We start from the raw sequence: 18453 nt of genomic DNA, 5'->3' as shown, positions 1-18453 counted from the left end.
AAATAGAGTTCTTTATTTTTATTTTATAGTATTACTTCTCATTAATTATACTGCATAGATTAGTCCTACTATCTTAATTAGGTTCTAATTTAGTAGTATTCTCATTTTTATTTAATAGTCTCTTATTATTTTATTATTAAATATTAAATAAAGGATAGAGCTATTCTTTTTTCTAGAGATTCTAGAGAAAGCGAGACAAAGTGAAACGAGAAAGTTTTCTTTATATAAGAATTAGATCTACATACACCATATCTAAATAGAATGGAAATCCAAAAGAAAGGGAGTTGGGATTCCATTGGATGAATCTTTAAAGAAGATGCAGCACAGAGGAAACAAAGGCTAAACTAAGCGCTTTTGTTTGAACAAAAAAGATTCTTGTTTCACCGAGGAAAAGAGAGAAGTTCTGGATAAATTGACAATGCTGAATTGAATTGACTAATTTAAGTTCCGCCTATTCCACATTAATGGGAGTACATTATGTTTCTGCTTCACGAATATGATATTTTTTGGACATTTCTAATAATAGCAAGCCTTATTCCTATTTTGGCATTTTCGATTTCAGGACTTTTAGCCCCGGTTAGTGAAGGACCAGAGAAGCTTTCTAGTTATGAATCGGGTATAGAACCCATGGGAGGGGCTTGGGTACAATTCCGAATACGCTATTATATGTTTGCGCTCGTTTTTGTTGTTTTTGATGTGGAAACCGTCTTTCTATACCCTTGGGCAATGAGTTTCGACGTATTGGGTGTATCCGTTTTTATCGAAGCTTTGATTTTCGTGCTTATCTTAGTTGTTGGTTTAGTTTATGCATGGCGAAAAGGAGCCTTGGAATGGTCTTAACTGAATATTTAGACAAAAAAAAAGAAGGAAAAGATTCTATTGAGACAGTTATGAATTTGATTGAGTTTCCCTTACTTGACCAAACAAGTTCCAATTCTGTTATTTCAACTACACCAAATGATCTTTCGAATTGGTCAAGACTCTCCAGTTTATGGCCCCTTCTATACGGTACCAGTTGTTGTTTCATTGAATTTGCTTCATTAATAGGCTCACGATTCGACTTTGATCGTTATGGATTGGTACCAAGATCAAGTCCTAGGCAAGCAGACCTAATTTTAACAGCCGGTACGGTAACAATGAAAATGGCTCCCTCTTTAGTGAGATTATACGAGCAAATGCCTGAACCAAAATACGTCATTGCTATGGGAGCCTGTACTATTACAGGGGGAATGTTCAGTACGGATTCCTATAGTACTGTTCGGGGAGTTGATAAGTTAATTCCTGTGGATGTCTACTTGCCGGGCTGCCCACCTAAACCGGAGGCAGTTATAGATGCCCTAACAAAACTTCGTAAGAAGATATCGCGAGAAATAGTTGAGGATCGAACTCTATCTCAAAATAAAAATAGATGTTTTACTACCAGTCACAAGCTTTATGTTAGGCGCAGTACTCATACAGGAACTTATGAGCAAGAATTGCTCTATCAATCACCATCTACATTAGATATATCTTCTGAAACTTTTTTCAAATCCAAAAGTTCAGTACCTTCCTACAAATTAGTGAATTAGGAGAGGGGCTCTTTTGTGTAGAAAAATAAAAAGCAGGGCAATCTTTCAAACTTGCATCCGAAATGTGAAATATTTATACAAAGAGGGAGAGATGAAGACAATGCAGCAGGGTTGGTTATCTAATTGGCTAGTCAAACATGAGGTGGTTCATAGATCTTTGGGCTTTGATCACCGAGGAATAGAGACTTTACAAATAAAAGCAGGGGATTGGGATTCCATTGCTGTCATTTTATATGTATATGGTTACAATTATTTACGCTCCCAATGTGCTTATGATGTAGCACCCGGTGGATCTTTAGCTAGCGTGTATCATCTTACGAGAATACAATATGGTATAGATAATCCAGAAGAAGTCTGCATAAAAGTCTTTGCCCAAAAGGATAATCCTAGAATTCCGTCTGTCTTCTGGATTTGGAGAAGTGCCGATTTTCAAGAACGCGAATCTTATGATATGGTGGGAATCTCTTATGATAATCATCCGCGCCTTAAACGTATCCTAATGCCTGAAAGTTGGATAGGCTGGCCCTTACGTAAGGATTATATAACCCCCAATTTTTATGAAATACAAGATGCTCATTGAATGATAAGAAATTCATGCTCACTTATACAACACAACTCCAGATTTTATTCAAGTCAAGGAATATTTTTAGGTTCTTTTCCTAGATGAAACGGAATACCTATTTATAATTAATTCCTAATTATACAAAAGCATTCCAGATAGACTGAGCAAAAAAAGGGTTTCATTTGGATTCCCCTATTTTGAAAATCGCATATTAATTTCCTTCATATGAACAGAAAAATAGGATGACTCAAAGAAGTTCTCTACCAGGAACTTTGTACCGCGCACATTACTTAGCACAACTAGGAAAATAAGATAAGATAAAGATAAGCAAGACTAAAAAAATATTCGTCGGAATAGCGGAATACAAAATTAAGAAACGCAAAAAAATAAAGGGGAATCTCACCCCCTTCTTTATCATAAAGAAAAGATATATTTTAAAACTTCTTTAAAAAGAAGTGCCTCTATATTTATATTATAGATTTATCCACTTAGATGAATAAATATTATTAATGAATATGTATCACAATCCATCTCGAGGTATTTGGATCAATACCTATTCGGTGGATCTTTTTTTTTTCTCTGCCAGGAACCAGATTTGAACTGGTGACACGAGGATTTTCAGTCCTCTGCTCTACCAACTGAGCTATCCTGACCTTTTCTTGTGCATCATCCTAGTAGAGTATTTGTATCTATGTCAATTAAAAGGACTAAAAATTAATTAAAGTATTTCAAATTTAAAATTTGAAAATGGGGGGGTAGTCCTATGCATTGTGCATGGTTTACTTAAATAAAACTTAAAAATAGAGTGAATAACCAAGATTTCTTGCCGATACTCTAATAAAAAAGAAATCTATTCAATGAATAGGATAAGATCCATTGAGTTCTCTTCGCATTCCTTTGTGAAAGAGTAGAATGAGAAAGCTAATGAATCTTAAACCCATTGCATTGATAAAAAGAAAAAAAAGAGGATAAATAATAATAATATAGTATAGTTAGGGAATAAAAGAGGATTTGGGGATAGAGGGACTTGAACCCTCACAACTTATAAAGTCGACGGATTTTCCTTTTACTAGAAATTTCATTGTTGTCAGTATTGACATGTAGAATGGGACTCTCTCTTTGTCCTCGTCCGATTAATCCACTTTTTTAAAGATCTCGAAAACTTTGAATTTGAATTGAAGAATTTGATTATTCAATATTCGATTGGAGTGGATTCACAATAATGAAAAAAAAAAATTATGATATGAGTTTTTTATTTCATAATCATTATCATTTCTAATTTCATTTTTAAAAAAGATAAAGAACCTATATTATAATTATAATATAATATGAGTTCTGTGATTAATCGTTTGCTATGTCAGTATCTATACGTGTTTATTAAATGTATAAGGTATAAAACCCCTCTTTCTCTAATTTAGAATTAGAAGGAATTCCACTAACAACACAACGTAATTAACTCGATTCGTTAGAACAGCTTCCATTGAGTCTCTGCACCTATCCTTTTCCTTTGTATTCTAGTTCGAGAACCCCTTGTTTTCTCAAAACACGGATTTGGCTCAGGATTGCCCTTTTTTAATTCCAGGGTTTCTCTGAATTTGGAAGTTACCACTTAGCAGGTTTCCATACCAAGGCTCAATACAATCAAGTCCGTAGCGTCTACCGATTTCGCCATATCCCCATTTCCCTCTTCTTTGAGACCAGGATTCCTTGTGTAATTTCATCCATCTCTTAGTTTTTTTTTTGAATCATTGAGTTCATCACTCAACGTAGTCTAGCAGTTCAGTTCGACTCTATTTGAGAGACCTCGCTTGCTTATTGCAATTCAGAATTGAATTGATTCTATCCTTGATGTATTTGCAATTCAATCCGAATCAATATATCCAAAAGTTTTTATCTCCCCCACCTCCCGTCTTACTTTTTTATAGTATTCAAAATTATACTATAACGCTTGATATTTATTCTTTTTTTCTAATCAGAATTAGCAATTTTATTTACTCTGACTCTATGTTCCCCTTAGTGAAATATTAATCCTCAAATTATTAACAAATAATAAAGTCTATAATGATCAAATGAAAATACCAATAAATTCTATAATTTTATTTTTTAATATCCTATAGTTAAGCATATCAAGCTAACTTTATCTTTAAGAAGTTTTAGTATTTTTTTATTTTTATAAGTATAACTTCAAATTTAGAACTAGTTAATAGCTAAGATTAATAACTAATATCTGAGATTTTACGGATTTCCTATACTATACCTATTTCTATTTGTTACACTATTTCCGTTATGTAAGCCCACTTAGCTCAGAGGTTAGAGCATCGCATTTGTAATGCGAGGGTCATCGGTTCAAATCCGATAGTCGGCTTTTTTTTTTCTCTATCGATGTTCTACGAACAAGAATCTCTTTTTTTCCGAATTAAATGGAGAATCCAGGATCTTTTATGTTTTTTACCTTACAATTTTGCTAGATACAAAACAATAAAATAAATAATATATATACAAAAAATAAAGATTTTGATGAAATTCCATTTTTTTGGGTACTTTAGTTGATTTTACTCTGTTTATCCTGTAGTTTAATTCAGTTTTAATTTCGATGTATTCTGTAATGTAAATACAATGAAATTAATTGTGTAAAATGAAATTTCAATAAAATAAAAAAAGGAGTCTTCATGTCCCGTTATCGAGGACCTCGTTTAAAAAAAATACGCCGTCTGGGAGCTTTACCAGGACTCACTAGAAAAACACCTAAATCCGGAAGTAATCTTAAAAAAAAATTCAATTCTGGGAAAAAGGAGCAATATCGTATTCGTCTTCAAGAAAAACAGAAATTGCGTTTTCATTATGGTCTGACAGAACGACAATTACTTAGATATGTACATATCGCTGGAAAAGCAAAAAGGTCAACAGGCCAGGTTTTACTACAATTACTTGAAATGCGTTTGGATAATATCCTTTTTCGATTGGGTATGGCTTCAACCATTCCTGGGGCCCGCCAATTAGTCAACCATAGACATATTTTAGTTAATGGTCGTATAGTCAATATACCAAGTTTTCGTTGCAAACCCCGAGATATTATTACTACGAAAGATAACCAAAGATCAAAAGGTCTGGTTCAAAATTATATTGCTTCATCGGACCCGGGGAAATTGCCAAAGCATTTGGCGATTGACACGTTGGAATATAAAGGACTAGTAAATAAAATCCTAGATAGGAAGTGGGTCGGTCTCAAAATAAATGAGTTGTTAGTTGTAGAATATTACTCTCGTCAGACTTGAACTTAACGAAAAAAGGAAAGGTTCATAGAATTTTCTTCCCCTTCCCCTTTCCCCGAACTAAATCGCCCTAAGACCATTACCATTAATTTGTATTTTCCCATCAACTAGCTAAAATTGATTAACCCTAGGATTAGGATCCTTTTTTCTTTTTTCCTCTATGTGTATTTTACATACCACAGTAATTTGCTATAGAGAATTTCTAATTTCTATTAAATCAAAATAAGATAATATAAGATATTATTGCTGGAAAAAATTGTTATTTGATTTGATACATTGTGATCCTTAACGTTGATGAATTAAGAAAAACGGAAAGAGAGGGATTCGAACCCTCGGTAAACAAAAGTCTACATAGCAGTTCCAATGCTACGCCTTGAACCGCTCGGCCATCTCTCCTACATAACTTATTATGGAAAATAAACTGAGTGAATAGCGAGTTTTCTTATTCCTGCAGTACAGGTACAACCGCAACCACTCGGGGGTTCCATAGTTCTATTGGAAAAATTCCTTTTGATCTAAGTGGAAGGATACAGGATTTTTTACTAGAAATTGCGCTCGCTATAAAAAAAAAGTTTTAATTTGGGTTTTCCCGCAACTAAAGAAAAAGAAAATGGAAGAATTCTTCTTATTGCATAATAAAATAAAGAAACCTTAGAATTCCGTTTGCATAAGATACGCTACACCATACTATCGAAATCAAAAATAGGGTATGAGACAATTAATAACTTTGAAAACACGAAATAGTTGATAACATAAGTTGTTGTTCAGAAATAGCAAAGTGGAATGAAATCCAGTCTTAGTCAAATATTTCATATCTCTTCGTGTCCAAGCAGAAGGAAAAGGATACAATTTGAGCTGAGCGGAAAATCCATATCTCTATCTCTCTTATCCATTTAAAGCATATGGATTTAGAGTAGAGCATATGGATCAATCTATTTATAATTATAAGAATCGAATGTGTTTGTTTTTATGTTATTTTGTGAAGGAATGAAAACAATTCTATATAGAATGGGTTGGGAATTATGCCTAGATCCCGTGTAAATGGAAATTTCATTGATAAGACCTCCTCAATTGTAGCCAATATTTTATTGCGAATAATTCCGACAACCTCAGGAGAAAAAAAGGCATTTACTTATTATAGAGATGGTGCGATTTGACTCTTTTTTTTTGCTTTTTTTTAGCCCTACCTATACCTCAGTCTTACGAAAAAGAGAGGGGGTTGGCATAGAGAGAACCAAATTTGTAAAGCAAACAAACCCACGCTTCGGGAAGGTGAGGCGAACTAACAATTCCTTCCGTCGTGTATCCTCGATTGATGCGGCTTCAGATACTTCAATTGTAGATTTGAGTATTGAGCGAAAGGTTACACCTACAGGATATGGTATGGTATGGATTACAGGCCAATCCTACTCTATTAGTATCCGTAGGCAGCATAGGGGAGAAAAGCACTACACCTAGAAATAGGAATCAACAAGAGAAAAACTTTGTTAGAAATTACCCCTTTCCTGATCGGTATCAGGGCTGGGAAGAATGGTTGGGATAACAAACAACCATCAGGTTTGTACTTTGGATACCCCTATAACCATCAAAGATCGTTGAAGTAGCTAATTCCTCTAAATAGGAGGCGTTGAGAACAAAGAAATTATTGGAGCTATCGTTTTCCTCTAGCATTAATAGAATTCATTGGTGTTAAGAAAAACCTCTTGTGGGAAGGTTGGCTAGAGATTTCTTGGAAAAATACCAGCCCCTTTCGGTTCATAATGAGACGGGACTAATTCTATTTTGATTCTATAGATTATTTCGCTTAGTACTATTATGTACAGAAGGGAGGAGCCGTATGAGATGAAAACCTCATGTACGGTTTTGGAACGGAGATTTTTTGAATAGAATGAACGACCGTAACGGATGTTGGCTCAATCCGAAGGAAATTATGCGGAAGCTTTGCAAAATTATTATGAAGCTACGCGACTAGAAATCGATCCCTATGATCGAAGTTATATACTCTATAACATAGGCCTTATACACACAAGCAATGGAGAGCATACAAAGGCTTTGGAATATTATTTCCGGGCACTAGAACGAAACCCCTTCTTACCGCAAGCTTTTAATAATATGGCCGTGATCTGTCATTACGTGCGACTATCTCCACTATAGAAAGAAAAAAAAAAAGAGAGGATCAAATTTTCTAGTAAATACTAGAAAAAAGGGCTTTCTACATAGGGATCGTAAAAACAACGATTTTTCCCTATCAGCTGTAGGAAGGAAGGACACTTCACGAGAATCAAAAAACGAAGAAAGTATGGCCTATACTACTACTCTATGGATAAAGTTTCTCAAATTGATAGAGAAAGCACCGTAAAGATCAATTAGTGAGCGACTGGGTCGATACAACTAAAAAAAACTGCTTACTTATCCCATGATATGGGGCAAAATTTAGGAATCCGCTTATGTAATAGAGCCGATCCACTAAGGGATTAAGCAGCGGTGTAGTATCAGATCCCAAAGATAGTAAGTTCTTTTTTCTTTCTTATGGAAAAAAGTCTTTTTCAAGGATTCTATAGAGATTTCATATATGAAAACGGGATAGTTACCTTTCAGAAAATTTGAACGAAGGCTCTATATCTATCTATGCTTCATTCTTCTGAAGGTGGGAAAAAAGATCAAACTGATTATTGATAAAAATTAGGGTTTGAAACTTAGGTAATTAATTTCTTCTGCTTAACCCAAGAACAAATTGGATCGATTTTTGATAAATCGAATTCAGTTAAGATAGGGGAAATTCAGATAGCAATTTCTGAGCCGTATGAGGTAGGAAACTCTCAAGTACGGTTCTAAGGGAAGGAACTTCCTATTCCGACCGAGGAGAACAGGCCATTCTACAGGGTGATTCGGAAATTGCGGAAGCTTGGTTTGATCAAGCTGCTGAATATTGGAAACAAGCTATAGCGCTTACTCCGGGAAATTATATTGAAGCACAGAACTGGTTGAAGATTACGAAGCGCTTTGAATTTGAATAAGACCATGCTCCTTCTTTTTCATAAAATGGGTGGTTTGGTTGTTGATCCATTAATCAAATAAATTAGGTCGTAAGATCGAATCAAGAATTTCATTATATCCATTTCTTATACCTTCTATTTTATATGATATTTCATAAGAATAAACCATAGGGATAGGGTCTAGAATAGAAGTAATAAACTGAATAAAAAGAGGGGGCAATCTAAATATTGCTAATATATTAGGACCATCTTATTAATAATTCTAATGAGTTATCTTGGAATTTAGAATCAAATAAAAAACCCTATATTATGCTCAAGGAAAGTAGATATAGATAGGAGCTTATGCCCTCAAAAAAAAATACACTAGTTTCTTAAATTAAAAATAAAAAAGATTTTTTTCTTACGTCGAGAAATATTTGTTTTTCAAGATAAACAATGTCCGTTAGGCACCTAATCTTTATGTCATAATAGACCCGAACACTTGCCTCGGATTGACTTCAATATATAATTGCTCCAGTGAATAACTAAAAAAAAATAGAAGGATGGTAGATAGTAAAGAAAAGAACTAATCACAATATCTATCTTTCAAAATCTATCTTTCAAAATCTATCTTTCAAAATATATATCTTTCAAAGATTCACTAAAAAGACAGTTGGCGGGTCTCTTTGTATGTCTTGTCCGGAAAGAGGAGGACTTAATGATTATTCGTTCGCCGGAACCAGAAGTAAAAATTGTTGTGGATAGGGATCCTGTAAAAACATCTTTTGAGGAATGGGCCAGACCCGGCCATTTCTCAAGAACACTAGCTAAGGGCCCTGATACTACCACTTGGATCTGGAACCTACATGCTGATGCTCACGATTTCGATAGTCATACTGGTGATTTGGAGGAGATTTCTCGAAAAGTCTTTAGTGCTCATTTCGGGCAACTTTCCATTATCTTTCTTTGGTTGAGTGGCATGTACTTTCATGGCGCCCGTTTTTCCAATTATGAAGCATGGCTAAGTGATCCTACTCACATTGGACCCAGTGCTCAGGTAGTTTGGCCTATAGTAGGGCAAGAAATATTGAATGGTGATGTAGGCGGGGGTTTCCGAGGAATCCAAATAACCTCTGGTTTTTTTCAGCTTTGGCGAGCATCTGGAATAACTAGTGAATTACAACTCTATTGTACTGCAATTGGTGCATTGATTTTTGCAGCGTTAATGCTTTTTGCTGGTTGGTTCCATTATCACAAAGCCGCTCCCAAATTGGCCTGGTTCCAAGATGTAGAATCCATGTTGAATCACCACTTAGCGGGATTATTAGGACTTGGGTCTCTTTCTTGGGCGGGGCACCAAATTCATGTATCTTTACCAATTAACCAATTTCTTGACGCTGGGGTGGATCCTAAAGAGATACCACTTCCTCATGAATTTATCTTGAATCGGGACCTTTTGGCTCAACTTTATCCTAGTTTTGCCGAAGGAGCAACCCCTTTTTTCACTTTAAATTGGTCCAAATACGCAGAATTTCTGACTTTTCGCGGAGGACTAGATCCAGTAACCGGTGGTCTCTGGCTGACCGATATTGCGCACCATCATTTAGCTATTGCTATTCTTTTCCTAATCGCAGGTCATATGTATAGGACCAATTGGGGTATTGGCCATGGACTTAAAGATATTTTGGAGGCTCACAAGGGCCCATTTACAGGACAAGGCCATAAGGGTCTTTATGAAATCTTAACAACGTCATGGCATGCTCAATTATCTCTTAACCTAGCTATGCTAGGCTCTACAACCATTGTTGTAGCTCATCATATGTATTCTATGCCTCCCTATCCATACCTAGCTACTGACTATGGTACACAACTTTCCTTGTTCACACACCACATGTGGATTGGCGGATTTCTAATAGTCGGTGCTGCTGCACATGCAGCAATTTTTATGGTAAGAGACTATGATCCAACTACTCGATACAACGATCTATTAGATCGCGTCCTTAGACACCGCGATGCAATCATATCCCACCTTAACTGGGTATGTATATTTCTAGGTTTTCACAGTTTTGGCTTGTACATTCATAATGATACCATGAGTGCTTTAGGCCGTCCACAAGATATGTTTTCGGATACTGCCATACAATTACAACCTATCTTTGCTCAATGGGTACAAAATATCCATGCTACTGCGCCTGGCGTAACAGCTCCTGGTGCAACAACAAGTACTAGCTTAACGTGGGGAGGCGGCGAGTTAGTAGCAGTAGGTGGCAAAGTGGCTTTGTTACCTATTCCATTAGGAACCGCAGATTTTTTAGTCCATCACATTCATGCATTTACCATACATGTGACTGTATTAATACTTTTGAAAGGTGTTTTATTTGCTCGGAGTTCCCGTTTGATACCCGATAAAGCAAATCTAGGTTTTCGCTTTCCTTGCGATGGGCCTGGCCGAGGGGGAACATGTCAAGTATCCGCCTGGGATCATGTTTTCTTAGGTTTATTCTGGATGTACAATGCAATTTCGGTAGTCATTTTCCATTTCAGTTGGAAAATGCAGTCGGATGTTTGGGGTACTATAAGTGATCAAGGGGTGGTAACTCATATTACAGGGGGAAACTTTGCACAGAGTTCCATTACGATTAATGGGTGGCTTCGAGATTTCTTGTGGGCACAGGCATCGCAAGTCATTCAGTCTTATGGTTCTTCATTATCTGCATATGGTCTTTTTTTCTTAGGTGCTCATTTTGTCTGGGCCTTCAGTTTAATGTTTTTATTCAGCGGCCGTGGTTATTGGCAAGAACTCATTGAATCTATCGTTTGGGCTCATAACAAATTAAAAGTTGCTCCTGCTACTCAGCCTAGAGCCTTGAGCATTATACAAGGACGCGCTGTAGGAGTAACCCATTACCTTCTGGGTGGAATTGCCACGACATGGGCATTCTTCTTAGCGAGAATTATTGCAGTAGGATAGTGGCTAGGAGGATTTGAAAGGCATTATGGAATTAAGATTTCCCAGGTTTAGCCAAGGCTTAGCTCAGGACCCCACTACTCGTCGTATTTGGTTTGGTATTGCTACCGCACATGATTTCGAAAGTCATGATGATATTACTGAAGAACGTCTTTATCAGAACATTTTTGCTTCTCACTTTGGGCAATTAGCAATAATCTTTCTATGGACGTCCGGAAATCTGTTTCATGTAGCTTGGCAAGGAAATTTTGAATCATGGATACAGGATCCTTTACACGTAAGACCTATTGCTCATGCGATTTGGGATCCTCATTTTGGTCAACCCGCTGTGGAAGCCTTTACTCGAGGAGGTGCTGCTGGTCCAGTGAATATTGCTTATTCTGGAGTTTATCAGTGGTGGTATACAATAGGATTACGCACCAATGAGGATCTTTATACTGGAGCTCTTTTTCTATTATTTCTTTCTACGCTGTCCTTAATAGCGGGTTGGTTACATCTACAACCCAAATGGAAACCAAGCCTTTCGTGGTTCAAAAACGCGGAATCTCGTCTCAATCATCATTTGTCAGGACTTTTCGGGGTAAGTTCTTTGGCTTGGACAGGACATTTAGTTCATGTTGCTATTCCCGCATCCAGGGGGGAGTACGTTCGATGGAATAATTTCTTAGATGTATTACCCTATCCCCAGGGGTTGGGACCCCTTTTGACGGGTCAATGGAATCTTTATGCCCAAAACCCTGATTCGAGTAATCATTTATTTGGTACCGCTCAAGGAGCGGGAACTGCCATTCTAACTCTTCTTGGGGGATTCCACCCACAAACGCAAAGTTTGTGGCTGACCGATATGGCTCACCATCATTTAGCTATTGCATTTATTTTTCTCATTGCCGGTCACATGTATCGAACTAACTTCGGAATTGGGCACAGTATTAAAGATCTTTTAGAAGCGCATACTCCTCCGGGGGGTCGATTAGGGCGTGGGCATAAGGGCCTTTATGACACAATCAACAATTCGATTCATTTTCAGTTAGGTCTTGCTCTAGCTTCTTTAGGGGTTATTACTTCCTTAGTAGCTCAACATATGTACTCTTTACCTCCTTATGCATTCATAGCACAAGACTTTACTACTCAAGCTGCTTTATATACTCATCACCAATATATTGCAGGGTTCATCATGACAGGGGCTTTTGCTCATGGAGCTATTTTTTTCATTAGGGATTACAATCCGGAACAGAATGAGGATAATGTATTGGCAAGAATGTTAGACCATAAAGAAGCTATCATATCTCATTTAAGTTGGGCTAGCCTCTTTCTAGGATTCCATACCTTGGGCCTTTATGTTCATAACGACGTCATGCTTGCTTTTGGTACTCCAGAAAAGCAAATCTTGATCGAACCTATATTTGCCCAATGGATACAATCTGCTCATGGCAAGACGACATATGGGTTCGATATACTCTTATCTTCAACGAATGGCCCCGCTTTCAATGCGGGTCGAAGCCTATGGTTGCCCGGATGGTTGAATGCTGTTAATGAGAATAGTAATTCGCTTTTCTTAACAATAGGACCTGGGGATTTCTTGGTTCATCATGCTATTGCTCTAGGTTTGCATACAACTACATTGATTTTAGTAAAGGGCGCTTTAGATGCACGCGGTTCCAAATTAATGCCAGATAAAAAGGATTTTGGATATAGTTTTCCTTGTGACGGCCCAGGGCGCGGCGGTACTTGTGATATTTCTGCTTGGGACGCATTTTATTTGGCAGTTTTCTGGATGTTAAATACCATTGGGTGGGTTACTTTTTATTGGCATTGGAAACATATCACATTATGGCAGGGCAACGTTTCACAATTTAATGAATCCTCCACTTATTTGATGGGATGGTTAAGAGATTACCTATGGTTAAACTCTTCACAACTTATCAATGGATATAATCCTTTTGGGATGAATAGTTTATCGGTATGGGCGTGGATGTTCTTATTTGGACATCTTGTTTGGGCTACTGGATTTATGTTCTTAATTTCCTGGCGGGGGTATTGGCAGGAATTAATTGAGACTTTAGCATGGGCTCATGAACGCACACCTTTAGCTAATTTAATTCGCTGGAGAGATAAGCCCGTGGCTCTTTCCATTGTGCAAGCAAGATTGGTTGGATTAGCTCACTTTTCCGTGGGTTATATATTCACTTATGCAGCTTTCTTGATTGCCTCAACATCAGGCAAGTTTGGTTAATTTAGTTTGTTTTTTTGTACTGTATCAGCACCTAGTTCATTACTCTTGATAGAGAGGGAGGATCTGCCTTTTTAGATTTCTTTTTCTATTTATTTTTCCATCTAGGATTAGAACCGTATACTTGGTAATAATAGCAACGACACATTATGGCAAAAAAAAGTTTGATTCAGAGGGAGAAGAAGCGGCAGAAATTAGAACAGAAATATCATTTGATTCGTCAATCTTTAAAAAAAAAGATAAGAAGCAAAGTTTCTCCCTTGAGTTTGAGTGAAAAAACGAAAATGCGAGAAAAATTGCAATCCCTACCGCGTAATAGTGCACCTACACGCCTTCATCGACGTTGTTTTTTGACCGGAAGACCTAGAGCTAACTATCGACATTTTGGGCTATCCGGACACGTACTTCGAGAAATGGTTTATGAGTGTTTGTTACCGGGTGCAACAAGATCCAGTTGGTAAGGATAAAATACCCTTTCGTATTTGTATGGATTTCTGGAATTGATAATCATAGAGGAGCCCTCTTTACCATTCTGTATAAATGGACTATTCTATTTGTATAGATATTGGTAGAGGGGCGTATCCAACCCTCTTTTATCCACTAGTTACCCCTCTTTAGTTTAAGAGTATAGAGCAGTTTGGTAGCTCATAAGGCTCATAACCTTGGGGTTGCGGGTTCGATTCCCACTACCGGCTCCATACTCCTTCTTTATGATATATGCATGATATAATATATACATCATGCATTTGTATCTGGATTTTTTGATTTCCTAAAAGAGTTTTGGTCTAACAGTTTTTTCTCGGAAGAAGCAAAAAAATAAAAGAAAGAATAAAATATGAAAGAAAAGCGTCCATTGTCTAATGGATAGGACAGAGGTCTTCTAAACCTTTGGTATAGGTTCAAATCCTATTGGACGCAATCTTATTTCTATCTATTCTTTAAATAACTATACTAAACTAAAAACAAAGAAAACTTTTTTGCATGATTCAAATGAAAAAGCTTTCTCAACGATTCCTATTCTACTAACAAGAGTAGACATGCAAAATTTATTTGTTACTGAAGAGAAAACCGTTCCAGCTGTTCCTGAATAGCTTCCTTCAAAAGGATTTCCGCTTGCTCGGTGAATGTCTTGCTAGAAGATATAATTTCTTGGAATTGAGGTTTAGTATCTTTTAGATGTTTACGTAACTCATCCAGAAATTTATTTACCTGTTCAATTTCTAACGAATCAAGATATCCTCTTGTTCCGGTATAAATAGTAGCTATCTGCTCTTCCACTGGGAGAGGATTTGCCTGGGATTGTTTAAGCAATTCCCTTAATCGTCGACCCCTTGCCAATTGATTCTGACTTGTTTTATCGAGAGCAGAGGCGAATTGTGCAAAGGCTTGTAACTCTGCGAATTGCGCTAGTTCCAATTTTGATTTGCCAGCTACTTGTTTCATGGCTTTAATTTGAGCCGCGGATCCTACTCTGGAAACAGAAATACCCACATTAATAGCGGGTCGAATTCCGGCATTGAATAGATCCGCAGATAAGAATATTTGTCCATCTGTAATGGAGATTACATTAGTAGGAATATAGGCGGAAACGTCTCCAGATTGAGTCTCAACTATTGGTAAAGCGGTCATACTTCCTTCGCCTAAAAGAGAATTTAATTTAGCGGCTCTTTCTAAAAGGCGTGAATGCAAATAAAAAACATCCCCTGGATAAGCCTCACGGCCGGGAGGTCTTCTTAATAGAAGGGACATTTGGCGATAAGCTTGTGCCTGTTTGGAGAGATCATCATAAATTATTAAAGTATGCCGTTCGCGGTACATAAAATACTCAGCCAGGGCTGCTCCCGTATAAGGAGCGAGGTATTGTAATGTAGCAGGTGAATCCGCCATTTCAGCTACTACAATAGTGTATTCCATAGCCCCCTCCTCATGGAAAGTAGTTACTACTTGAGCTACGGAGGATGCTCTTTGACCGATAGCTACATAAACACATATTACACCTTGCCCTTTTTGATTGAGAATTGTATCTGTGGCTACTGCTGTTTTGCCAGTCTGTCTGTCCCCAATAATTAACTCTCGCTGACCGCGCCCTATAGGGATCATCGAATCGATAGCAATAAGCCCTGTTTGAAGAGGTTCGTATACGGAACGCCTGGAAATTATACTTGGAGCAGGAGATTCAATTAAGCGAGATTCGGAAGCTATAATTTCGCCTTTCCCATCAATAGGTTTAGCCAGAGCATTTACAACACGACCCAAGTAAGCCTCACTCACGGGTATCTGAGCAATTCTTCCTGTTGCTTTTACAAAACTTCCCTCTTGTATCATCAACCCATCGCCCATTAATACAATCCCAACATTTTTGGATTCCAAATTCAGAGCAATACCCCTAGTACCTTCTGCAAATTCGACTAATTCACCTGACATTATTTCACCAAGACCTATAATACGAGCAATCCCATCCCCCACTTGAACTACGCGACCTATATTCTCAATCCCTACTTTCCTATTATATTGTTCAATACGTTCGCGGAGAATTTTATGAATTTCGTCGACTCGAAGGGTTGCCATTAGTGTTTCTTGACTCTTTTTTCGGAAGCAAGGGGAAAAATAATGCCTAAATTCTAAACGAAAGTAGAAGTTCAAGGCCTAATTAATTTAATTATCTCTTCCATTCCAGGGACCCGAGAATGCCAATATTAGCACGAATCGTACGGAAATGTAACTCGGTATTCAAACAACTATTCAGAGTTCCTAGAGCTCCTTGTACGGCCTGTTGGAAAACCCGCTGTCGGACCTGATTCATTGCCCTTTGTTTTTCAAAATAAAGGGTTTCGTTTTTAGACTTTTCCAATTGTTCCAAACTAATAGAAGTAGCATTAATCAAATTTGCTTTTTCTCGTTCTATCTCAGAGTATCCATTCATTCGATACTCATCCGCTTCTAGTTCGACTTTCTGTAATCGAATCCGAGCTTTTTCGAGTTGCTCAATGGTCCCTCTACGCAATTCTTCTGAATTTCGAATAGTACTCAAGATCCTCTGTTTTCGATTATCTAATAAATCTTTTAATGAAAGTAGATTATTTTGTAAGTTTACAACTTTTATGATCTCTTCCCGAACCAAACATGAATCTTTCGATTCATTTGGCTCTCACGCTCCTTTTTTTTTTTTTCTATAGCTATTTCCATATCTTTTTTTTAAGTAATGAGCCTATCCTCTATCTTCTTTTTTATGTTTATATTTCAATATACCGAAACCTATATAAGACTAGATAAATATTAAGAGGACTCTTCCGCCTAGATAAAAATATATCATGGTCAGCAAAGTTGTTTCTTTATTTTTATTTGCCCTCTAGTTAATAATTTCAATTTCATTAAGAAAAACTAACTAAATAAATGGAAAATGAAAATTAATAGAATTCTTTTTTATTTTTTTTTTTCTTCAAATCCAAAAAATTTCTCTTTTTTATACATAGGTCGTCGATTCGGCATTGGTTAAAAAAGGGCAGGGTGCCCCCTTTTTTTTTTCTAGTAAATAGTTCAAACCATTTTATCGATATGAGTGTTCTATATCAGATAAATTTTACATTAGCTATTTCCCGTTTAAATTCGGTACTAATACTAATATAGTTGTAGAAAGAGTACCTCTTTTTGCCTGGACTTCAAGCAGTTTAGCTTTAACCGTGTTAATGGTCTCACATTCTTGGTTTATAGAGAATCAAAGTTGATTTACCAATGAGTCGCGAAATGCTATGGTTCTTCCATATGATTTCTGAATTTATTCAGAAGTAATTCGTCGAGATCGTGCACCCTTTTCTTATTTATCCGAAAAATACTAAAAAATATTATAAAGTGCAGCCGGATAGATCCAATCTATTCTTGAAATAGACAACTCGCACACACTCCCTTTCCAAAAAAAATCAAAACACCAACCACTACAGTTAGATTTATTAGATTTGTTGCTAAAATATCGGTATTAAGCCCGAAACTGCCAGCGGATGGCCAGTGAGCTAAAAAAACGAAAGAATGGGTTACATTTTTCATATGCTCTCCTCTTATAGATAGGACGAACAAAGAACAAAGTTTTTCGATCACTTACTTCGCTCGCCCTTTTTTGATCGGTTTTTTTAATGCAAATAGATTCAATCTAGTAATTTCTTTTAGATTAAGTCTTACGTCTTGTTTGACCGGTGAAAGACTTCCTTTGTTGAAATGTTCTGTTCCCAAAATTCCTAAAATAAAAGGAAAAAACTTTCCACTTTCCTAAACTAAGGACGGGAAATAAGAAGGTGAGCATATCTTCTAAATTAATAATACTCAACTCAGCCCTTCCTAGAATGGGGTATTATCTGTCCCGATAAATAGATAATTCCAGGAGTAATAAATAGGAGTAAATTAAATAAAGTATTGATATAATTGGAATTGCGGAAGCAAATACCAATTTACTAAAAAAAGAAAAAAGTATCTAATCGAAATCGAAAGAATTTTTTTTTAAGATTAAACAAAAGGGTTCGCAAATAAAAGCGCTAGTGCCACAACTAGTCCATAAATTGTTAAAGCTTCCATAAAAGCTAGACTAAGCAATAAAGTACCTCGTATTTTACCTTCTGCTTCTGGCTGTCTCGCAATACCTTCTACAGCTTGTCCTGCAGCAGTACCTTGACCAACTCCAGGTCCAATAGAAGCAAGCCCTACGGCCAATCCAGCAGCAATAACAGAAGCAGCAGCAATTAGTGGATTCATGGTGAGTAGTTCCTCGTGTCAAAAAAAAGAAATGGTTAAGGATACAATCAACCAATAAATTCTTACTTCTAAGCTCTATTGGGGAGAAGTAAAGTAACTAAAAAGTACAAATTGAAATCAAATTGAAATGATAATGTG

General features: G+C 36.7%; 4 non-coding genes across 4 annotated transcripts; 2 read left to right on the top strand and 2 right to left on the bottom strand.

Moving 5' to 3' along the window:
• Positions 1-2710: 2710 nt before the first annotated feature.
• Positions 2711-2783, bottom strand: TRNAF-GAA (transfer RNA phenylalanine (anticodon GAA)). Its single transcript has one exon. It is a non-coding gene; the product is annotated as a tRNA-Phe (tRNA).
• Positions 2784-4422: 1639 nt separating this feature from the next.
• On the top strand, positions 4423-4495 carry TRNAT-UGU (transfer RNA threonine (anticodon UGU)). The gene has a single exon. It is a non-coding gene; the product is annotated as a tRNA-Thr (tRNA).
• Positions 4496-5711: 1216 nt separating this feature from the next.
• On the bottom strand, positions 5712-5798 carry TRNAS-GGA (transfer RNA serine (anticodon GGA)). The gene has a single exon. It is a non-coding gene; the product is annotated as a tRNA-Ser (tRNA).
• Positions 5799-14421: 8623 nt separating this feature from the next.
• On the top strand, positions 14422-14493 carry TRNAR-UCU (transfer RNA arginine (anticodon UCU)). Its single transcript has one exon. It is a non-coding gene; the product is annotated as a tRNA-Arg (tRNA).
• The last annotated feature ends 3960 nt before the right edge of the window (positions 14494-18453 follow it).

The sequence above is a fragment of the Aegilops tauschii genome, unplaced genomic scaffold (genome assembly GCF_002575655.3).
Source record: "Aegilops tauschii subsp. strangulata cultivar AL8/78 unplaced genomic scaffold, Aet v6.0 ptg000322l_obj, whole genome shotgun sequence".
NCBI classification, from domain to species: domain Eukaryota; kingdom Viridiplantae; phylum Streptophyta; class Magnoliopsida; order Poales; family Poaceae; genus Aegilops; species Aegilops tauschii.
Note: the sequence above shows the minus strand (reverse complement) of the source record. Positions and strands in the feature narration are given on the sequence as shown.